Below are 9,204 nucleotides of genomic sequence, written 5' to 3' on the forward strand. Positions count from 1 at the left end.
CCTATTATGCATGGTGTAGTTAACACATGCCCTTTATTTCAGTTTTACACATTTATCCATGCGATGTTTAAGCATGAGCTAGGTTCTATTCATTTTCAACAATACCAGTTTGAATTACAATATTTGGTGGTTGTTAAGACTACGTAGTTAACATTCCCTTCCATTTTTTATCTACTTTAACAGCATGCTGAAATCAACACATTCAAGCTATCATTTGGAGATGATGTTGTTTACCATGGATATATTTGTTTGATGTTAAGGTTGTTGTAGTTATCATGCCTTTCCATGTACTTATGCAGGACAACAACGGGAGTGGCCCGCATTTTCCGCCGAGGTTAGTTTCATCCCTCGGCTTGTACTCCCCCCGGTCGTTCCATAATGTAGTGCATACAGATCCACGCCTAGACACATTTTAGCTTCTAATATTGACTTGTTGCTTATAGGTACGTATGTCTTCGGCAAAGATCCACGCATCGACCCTTTTTGTATATGGGGCAATGAGATATTCATGAACCAGCATCAAGTGAGGAAACTGATAAGGATTATTAGCAAAAAGATATGAACGGTGGCAATAAAATTATTTGTTTATGCTCTATCCAACACAACAGTGAGCTGTAGGATGGTAATTACGAACTTTGTAGTCTTCTCTTTCTAGTGCCCATAATTAGTTGTTGGACAACAATGTCTGAATCTTTTCATTTGCAGTGGTTCCCATAGTAGTTTACTCAAGATTACCTTGCAAAGTACATGATTGGTGGACATGCAATTAAGGTTAAAGTATTTCATCGAGACTACAATGTGTATCGCAAAGTCCTAATGAAGACAGTGAAGGATGCAGGCGGCCATCACAAGGGGTTGGCCTAGAGTCGTGCACGCATTACGCATGGAGGAGGGCACAATATGGGCATTCCGCTTCACCTTCTCTAGCAACCAGATTGTCTTTCGCCTCTCTCTTTATAGTCATTAGTACAACTATGGTTCATCATTCTTTCTTTCGTGCTTCTGTAGTTGTTCAGTATATGTACCTGTGCATCGAATTATGCATATGTCCTTGACTATATTTGTAATAAACATGGTTCAATATGAAATAAGTGATTGCCTACTTTCAAATTCAAAATCTGTGAATTTTAAATACAGAGATTAAACTAGGGAAAAATTATGTTCTGCAGGCCAATACACTGCGCACGGTTTGCGAAAGCAAAACGTCTGTGATAAATGTCAAGATCAGACACGTTTCTCATACCCACTACGTGTGCGGTGAATCTCTACTAGACACACGATCAGCCAAGAAAAAGTGCGTGAGATTGATACGTCTCGAACGTATCTATAATTTTTTATTGCCCCATGCTATATTATCTACTGTTTTGGACATTATTGGGCTTTATTATACACTTTTATATTATTTTTGGCACTAACCTATTAACCGGAGGCCCAGCCCAGAATTGTTGTTTTTTTGCCTATTTTAGGATTTCGAAGAAAAGGAATATCAAACGGAGTCCAAGCGGAATGAAACCTTCGGGAACGTGATTTTTGGAACGAACAAGATCCAGGAGACTTGGACCCTACGTCAAGCAACCAACAGGGAGGCCACGAGGTAGGGGCGCGCCTACCCCCCCCCCCAGGCGCGCCCTCCACCCTCGTGGGGCCCCTGTTGCTCCACCGATGTACTTCTTCCTCCTATATATACCTACGTACCCCCAAACGATCAGATACGGAGCCAAAACCCTAATTCCACCGCCGTAACTGTCTGTATCCACGAGATCCCATCTTGGTGCCTGTTCCGGAGCTCCACCGGAGGGGGCATCGATCACGGAGGGCTTCTACATCAACACCATAGCCCTTCCGATGAAGTGTGAGTAGTTTACCTCAGACCTACGGGTCCATAGTTATTAGCTAGATGGCTTCTTCTCTCTTTTTGGATCTCAATACAAAGTTTTCCCCCTCTCTTGTGGAGATCTATTTGATGTAATCTTCTTTTGCAGTGTGTTTGTTGAGGCCGATGAATTGTGGGTTTGTGATCAAGTTTATCTATGAACAAGATTTGAATCTTCTCTGAATTATTTTATGTATGATTGGTTATCTTTGCCAGTCTCTTCGAAATATCAGTTTGTTTGGCCTACTAGATTGATCTTTCTTGCAATGGGAGAAGTGCTTAGCTTTGGGTTCAATCTTGCGGTGTCCTTTCCCGGTGACAGTAGGGGCACCAAGGCATTTATTGTATTGTTGACATCGAGGATAACAAGATGGGGTTTTCATCATATTGCATGAGTTTATCCCTCTACATCATGTCATCTTGCTTAAAGCGTTACTCTGTTCTCTTGAACTTAATACTCTAGATGCATGCTGGATAGCGGTCGATGTGTGGAGTAATAGTAGTAGATGCAGGAAGGAGTCGGTCTACTTGTCTCGGACGGGATGCCTATATACATGATCATACCTGGATATTCTCATAACTATGCTCAATTCTGTCAATTGCTCAACAATAATTTGTTCACCCACCGTAAAATACTTATGCTCTTGAGAGAAGCCACTAGTGAAACCTATGGCCCCCGGGTCTATCTTCATCATATTAATCTTCCAACACTTAGTTATTTTCATTGCCTTTTATTTTACTTTGAATCCTTATCATAAAAATACCAAAAATATCATCTTATCATATCTATCAGATCTCACTCTCGTAAGTGACCGTGTAGGGATTGACAACCCCTTATCGCGTTGGTTGCGAGGATTTATTTGTTTTGTGCAGGTGCGAGGGACTCGCGCGTAGCCTCCTACTGGATTGATACCTTGGTTCTCAAAAACTGAGGGAAATACTTACGCTACTTTGCTACATCACCCTTTCCTCTTCAAGGGAAAACCAACGCAGTGTTCAAGAGGTAGCAGAGATTAACAACAACATCACACACACACAATTCCTTCTTATTAAATGTTTGTGGAAGTCACCTTATTACACACACTTAGCAATTATGGATTGTTTATGATGCCATGTGCATCATAAACGTTTGCTCATAGAAGAATGTTGGAATCGGGGCTCCGTGGACCCAAAAGGTTAAAACTCTAGGGTGCGCTCGCTGCTTCCGCCCTACTCTCACTATAAAAAAAAGACATATCCGTGACATTTTGGGCCGAACAATTTTTTATTCTGTCATGCTTGTGACACTTCTATGACGATAATTGTGAAAAAAGCATGTATCATCATAGATGTGGTGGGCTCCTACTTCTATGAAAAAACCTTGACAGAAAATGGTATTTTCGTCCTGGGCGGGCCGGGGACGCACCTGCATGACATTCTATGGGCCATCCATGACGGAAAAAATCATGATAGAAGCGAGGGCGAGGAAAATTTTGGGGAGTTCCCGGTTACGGTGGATGGTCGGGGCCGAGCGATGCATGGAGGGATTGCACGTTTCTCTCATACATGTATGCGCGTGTGTGCGAGGCATTGGGCTCTAACTGAACCCGAGCGAGGCGTTCGCTTGCTGAACCTGAGCGATTGCACTAGCTACGCGCGTTACTAAACCCGGGCGATCGATCCCTTGGTTGTTAACTGAACCCGATCAAGCGATTCCTTCGCTACTGCTGCTAACTGAACCCGAGCAATCGATTGCTGCTGCTGCTTACTGAAGCCGATAGAACCTGCTGCCTCTTGATGAACAATGAACGTGGAGGTTGGTTGAACGAGTCGAGACGTGCGTGGTTGGGGTTGGATGAACAGTTCCCGATGGGGGTTGGATGAACAGGACCCCGTGGTAGTAGTAGTAGTAGTAGTAGTAGTAGTAGTAGTAGTAGTAGTAGTAGTAGTAGTAGTAGTAGTAGTAGTAGTAGTAGTAGTAGTAGTAGTAGTAGTAGTAGTAGTAGTAGTAGTAGTAGTAGTAGTAGTAGTAGTAGTAGGCCGTTGCTGCTGGATGAACAGGACCCCGAGAGGAGGCCGCCACAGCTGAGCTGGTTGGGGTGGATGAATAGGACCCCTTGGAGGGCTGGTTGAACAGTAGCCCGTGGATGAACAGTATCTGGTGGAGGCGGGAGGAAGATGCGGTGGATGAACAGTGCAGGTGGAGGCTAAAGGAAGTCGACGGTGGGTGAATAGTAGCCTGTGGAGTCCCGTTTTGCGGTATGCCATACCCCTCCTGATGAACAGGACCCCCGTTTCGACCGTAGCGCTCCAACACAAGTCTGTTTCCTCCGTTTTGCAGTACGCCACAAACCCTCCCGATGAACAACATGTCGTTTCGACCATAGCCGATCGAACATAAGGCCGTTTCCTCCGTACTGCGGTACGCCAGACCCCGTTTCAGCTGTTCTGTCCAAGCCGATTGGCTCCCGATGAACACGACGCATTCTGTTGCCTCCTGATGAACACGACGCATTCTGTTGCCTCCCGATGAACATAACGCAGTTTCTCTGTTCCAACCCAGTATGTTGCCTCCCGATGAACAGGCCGTTGTTTCTTTGTTCCGACCCAGCCGGTTGGCTACCTGATGAACAGGACGTCGTTGATGCCGTCCGTTGCCTCTCCATGTACACGAGCCCTGGCCGTATGTATGCGCGAGTAGGCGTTAGAGACCCTGCCCGTATGTATGTATGTGGCCGTATTTTTTGGCATGTGGTTGTACGTATGTGTACACGGTTTAGAAGGGACTGCCTGAACCGCTATGTCAGGGGCTCTAATACTACAGGTGTCATTGCTTGCTCGGCCACGGTTCGTCGTTGCAGAGAGACCGATCGACCAGTATGTATGTACACGTTCGCGACCAGAATGAAAACCCTACGTACACTTCGACCAGGTGGGTCCGGCTATCAGGAAGGATAAGGAGGAACTTCCTTGCGTGCCAAGGTATTGATGGTGGGTCCGAGCCGTCAGGGGGGATTCATTTTTTCGCGTCTAATATGGAGGCACTTTCTTGTGTCATGTTCTTTTTGTTAGCATTACAACCCATATTGTGGCCACGATTAAAAAATTCTACGAAATTTTGCATATTTCGGTGCGGTCCGAACTGTTTTTAATCTCAAAATTTTGAGTCACGTTCAAACTAATTTAAAAATAATAAATTTATATCAATTTAAAATCCAACATAATTTTTCCCGCAAAAAAACAATTAAATTTGAAATGTTGAGATCTTTAAAAAACGATATTTGAAACTAATTGTCGGTTTGCTGTGTTTATAAATTTACATCCCATTTCTTACTACTTCATTTTCTAGGCAAGCGAATACACCGCACTCGTCTTGAAAGATTTGCAGCCTAGCAGGGCTGAGAAAGCAAGTAGGCCTCCATTGGGTATTTCTTGAAAAAAAGTAGAACTGGGTAGCCAATTTCAGCAAGAAAAAAACACAACTGGGCTCATCATGTGGTAAACATAAAATAAAACTCTGGCTAGACGGGCCACAGCCCCCGCAGAGCCCCGTTGTTACCCTGATCTGTCTCTAAAACTAGTATAAATAACAACTGCTTGTTCATAAAAAAAAGTAAATAACAACTGCGTGGCCTGATGGGTCCCTGGTGTCAGCCGCTTGTTGTGTAATTCTCTCATTTATTGACTACGTTGACAATGGCGTGAGCCCCATATGTCCAACAATTAGGAGGAACCATTTTTGGGGCTTGTAATAACGAGGCACTTGCTTGCGTACTGCCATGACCCTGGTAGGTCCCTACGGTCATCCTCTCCACGTACAGTCATCTCCTTGTTCCTATCGGTTGTTGACGACGTTGACAACACCAGACGGCAGCACATCGCGCATGGGAGCGAACCAAGGTGGAGGACGACGGCGATGCCTCAAACGGAACGAACAGGAGCCGTGGAAGATGTGCCAGTCTAGTCGCAGGCGAAGGGGCTGGCATCGCCGGAGAATAACAGGACATGTGGGGGAATAGAGGGAGGCACTAGCCAACGTTTGAGGGTACGGTAGGGCGGCGGAGGCACAGCCAGCCGTGGGAGGCGAGAGCAGGCGGAACCGACGGGGTGGTTTGGTTTGGGCGACTGGAGGAACAAGAGAAGAGATAGAAGATACATGATGATGTTGGATGTCAATCCAACGGCTGGTAGGCAGAATCGTCTGTTGACTAGTAATTAAGTCGACACCACCTTGGATAGTCTTTTTCCTCGTGGGTGCCAAATGTCACAATCCAAATCTGTCACGGTCATGCAGCCTTTCTTCTGAAAATTTACAGCCCATTTGGTGTGCTAGTTCAAAATAAGTTTGTGGGTGCTGGTGGGGGCTAACCACTTGGGTTCTGTAATGCATAGTGAGCTCAAGTAGCCGGCGAGAGTGATGTTATTTCCCTTGGTTGGGATTTGTTAAAATATTTCACTCTTAATTAAACAAATGGCAAGCCATTTGCCTTGTTTCAAAGAAAATATGACAGTCATAGCCGAGTTGAAAAGGGCAACAACATCTAACTCTAGCTTACAAATTTTACAGAAGCACGAGGGTTAATTGTTCAATAGGTTTAGACAAAACCCAGATTGAAAAGGGCAACAACGTCTAACTCCAGCACTGTTTTTGGTAGTCACAGTCAAATGGATCGATTAGGTCCATAGAATGAACATCCTGGATCGTAAAATTTACTAGATTATGACCACAAGATATTGTAAATAAAAGCCCGGCATGTTCAGAAGCCCTTTTGTCCACCTGAAACTCCTTTCTTTGTTCTTCGACATACCCATCCGTCAAAACCATGCTGCTGATAAACTTAAGCCTGATGGACAATAGTAACCTCGCATTCAACAAGAAGAATTTGACAAATCTAATGTTTGCATGGTTGGCTACATATCGTTCCAGCGCTATTGTCTTCAATCGAATGTCATGAGAAGTGAGAAAATCCCGGTGCTTGCTGATACGTCTCCAACGTATCTATAATTTTTGATTGTTCCATGCTATTATATTATCTGTTTTGGATGTTTATGGGCTTTATTATACACTTTTATATTATTTTTGGGACTAACCTATTAACCCAGAGCCCAGTGCCAGTTTCTGTTTTTTCCTTCTTTTAGAGTATCGCAGAAAAGGAAAACCAAACGGAGTCCAATTGACCTGAAACTTCACGGAACTTATTTTTGGACCAGAAGAAGCCCACGGAGTATCGGAGTTGGACCAGGAGAGTCCCGGGCTTTCCACGAGGGTGGGGCGTGCCCACCCCCTGGGCGCGCCCCCTGCCTCGTGGACAGCCCAGAGGTCCACCGACGAACTTCTTCCTCCCATATATACCCATATACCCTAAAAACTTCGGGGAGCATAATATATCGGGAGTTCCGCCGCTAGAAGCCTCCGTAGCCACCGAAAACCAATCTAGACCCGTTCTGGCACCCTGCCGGAGGGGGCAATCCCTCTCCGGTGGCCATCTTCATCATCCCGGTGCTCTCCATGACGAGGAGGGTGTAGTTCTCCCTCGGGGCTGAGGGTATGTACCAGTAGATATGTGTTTGATCTCTCTCTCTCTCTCTTGTTCTTGAGGTGGTATGATCTTGATGTATCGCGAGCTTTGCTATTATAGTTGGATCTTATGATGTTTCTCCCCCTCTACTCTCTTGTAATGGATTGAGTTTTCCCTTTGAAGTTATCTTATCGGATTGAGTCTTTAAGGATTTGAGAAGACTTGATGTATGTCTTGCGTGGGATACCCGTGGTGACAATGGGGTATTCTATTGATCCACTTGATGTATGTTTTGGTGATCAACTTGCGGGTTCCGCCCATGAACCTATGCATAGGGGTTGGCACACGTTTTCTTCTTGACTCTCCGGTAGAAACTTTGGGGCACTCTTTGAGGTTCTATGTGTTGGTTGAATAGATGAATCTGAGATTGTGTGATGCATATTGTATAATCATACCCACGGATACTTGAGGTGACATTGGAGTATCTAGGTGACATTAGGGTTTTGGTTGATTTGTGTCTTAAGGTGTTATTCTAGTATGAACTCTAGAGCTGTTTGTGACACTTATAGGAATAGCCCAATGGATTGATTGGAAAGAATAACTTTGAGGTGGTTTCGTACCCTACCATAATCTCTTCGTTTGTTCTCCGCTATTAGTGACTTTGGAGTGACTCTTTGTTGCATGTTGAGGGATAGTTATATGATCCAATTATGTTATTATTGTTGAGAGGACTTGCACTAGTGAGAGTATGAACCCTAGGCCTTGTTTCATAGCATTGCAATACCGTTTGTGCTCACTTTAATCATTAGTTACCTTGCTGTTTTTATATTTTCAGATTACAAAAACCTTTATCTACCATCCATATACCACGTGTATCACCATCTCTTCGCAGAACTAGTGCACCTATACAATTTACCATTGTATTGGATGTGTTGGGGACACAAGAGACTCTTTGTTATTTGGTTGCAGGGTTTCTTGAGAGAGACCATCTTCATCCTACGCCTCCTACGGGTTGATAAACCTTAGGTCATCCACTTGATAGAAATTTGCTGCTGTCCTACAAACCTCTGCACTTGGAGGCCCAACAATGTCTACAAGAAGAAGGTTGTGTAGTAGACATCAAGCTCTTTTCTAGCGCTGTTGCCGGGGAGGTCTACGCAAAAGTCAAACATACCAAGTACCCATCACAAACCCTTATCTCCCGCATTACATTATTCGCCATTTGCCTCTCGTTTCCCTCTCCCCCACTTCACCCTTGCCGTTTTATTCGCCCTCTCTCTCTCTATCCTCCCTCTCTTTCTCTATTTGCCTCTTTTTGCCCGTTCCCCATTTGCTTGTTGTTATGGCAAGTCCTCTATCTTCTCCGTTGTCTCCCGAGAATGAAGTTCTAAATTTTAAGCAAAGGGAGGGAGAAAATCTAAAAGACGCTTGGTATAGAATTTGCAATGCTCAAAATAGATCTACCAGGAAGCAATCTACTTCCGTTCTTCTTCGCAATTTTTATGTAGGTGTTACTCCTTGGCACAGATATATCCTTGATACCATTACCGGAGGAAACTTCTTGGGTAACCATACTTTTGATTCTTACAATGCTATGATAGATTTGTTTGGCTCACCACCTCTTTTGGTTAATGGAACTATGTTAACTTTGGAGCATGTAATGCAAAAACTTGAAATTATTGAAAATAAAGTTGCTACCGTTGATTTAATTGAAAATTTCGATAAAAAGATCCACAACCAAATTACCCAATATGGATCTAAAGTAGGAGTAACTTTGAAAAATATTAAAGCGAAGGAACCTATAGTTAATGAAAGAATAAATCATGATTCCAC

This window comes from Triticum urartu, chromosome 2A, assembly GCF_056163025.1.
Source record: "Triticum urartu cultivar PI428250 chromosome 2A, HENAU_Tu73, whole genome shotgun sequence".
NCBI lineage: Eukaryota > Viridiplantae > Streptophyta > Magnoliopsida > Poales > Poaceae > Triticum > Triticum urartu.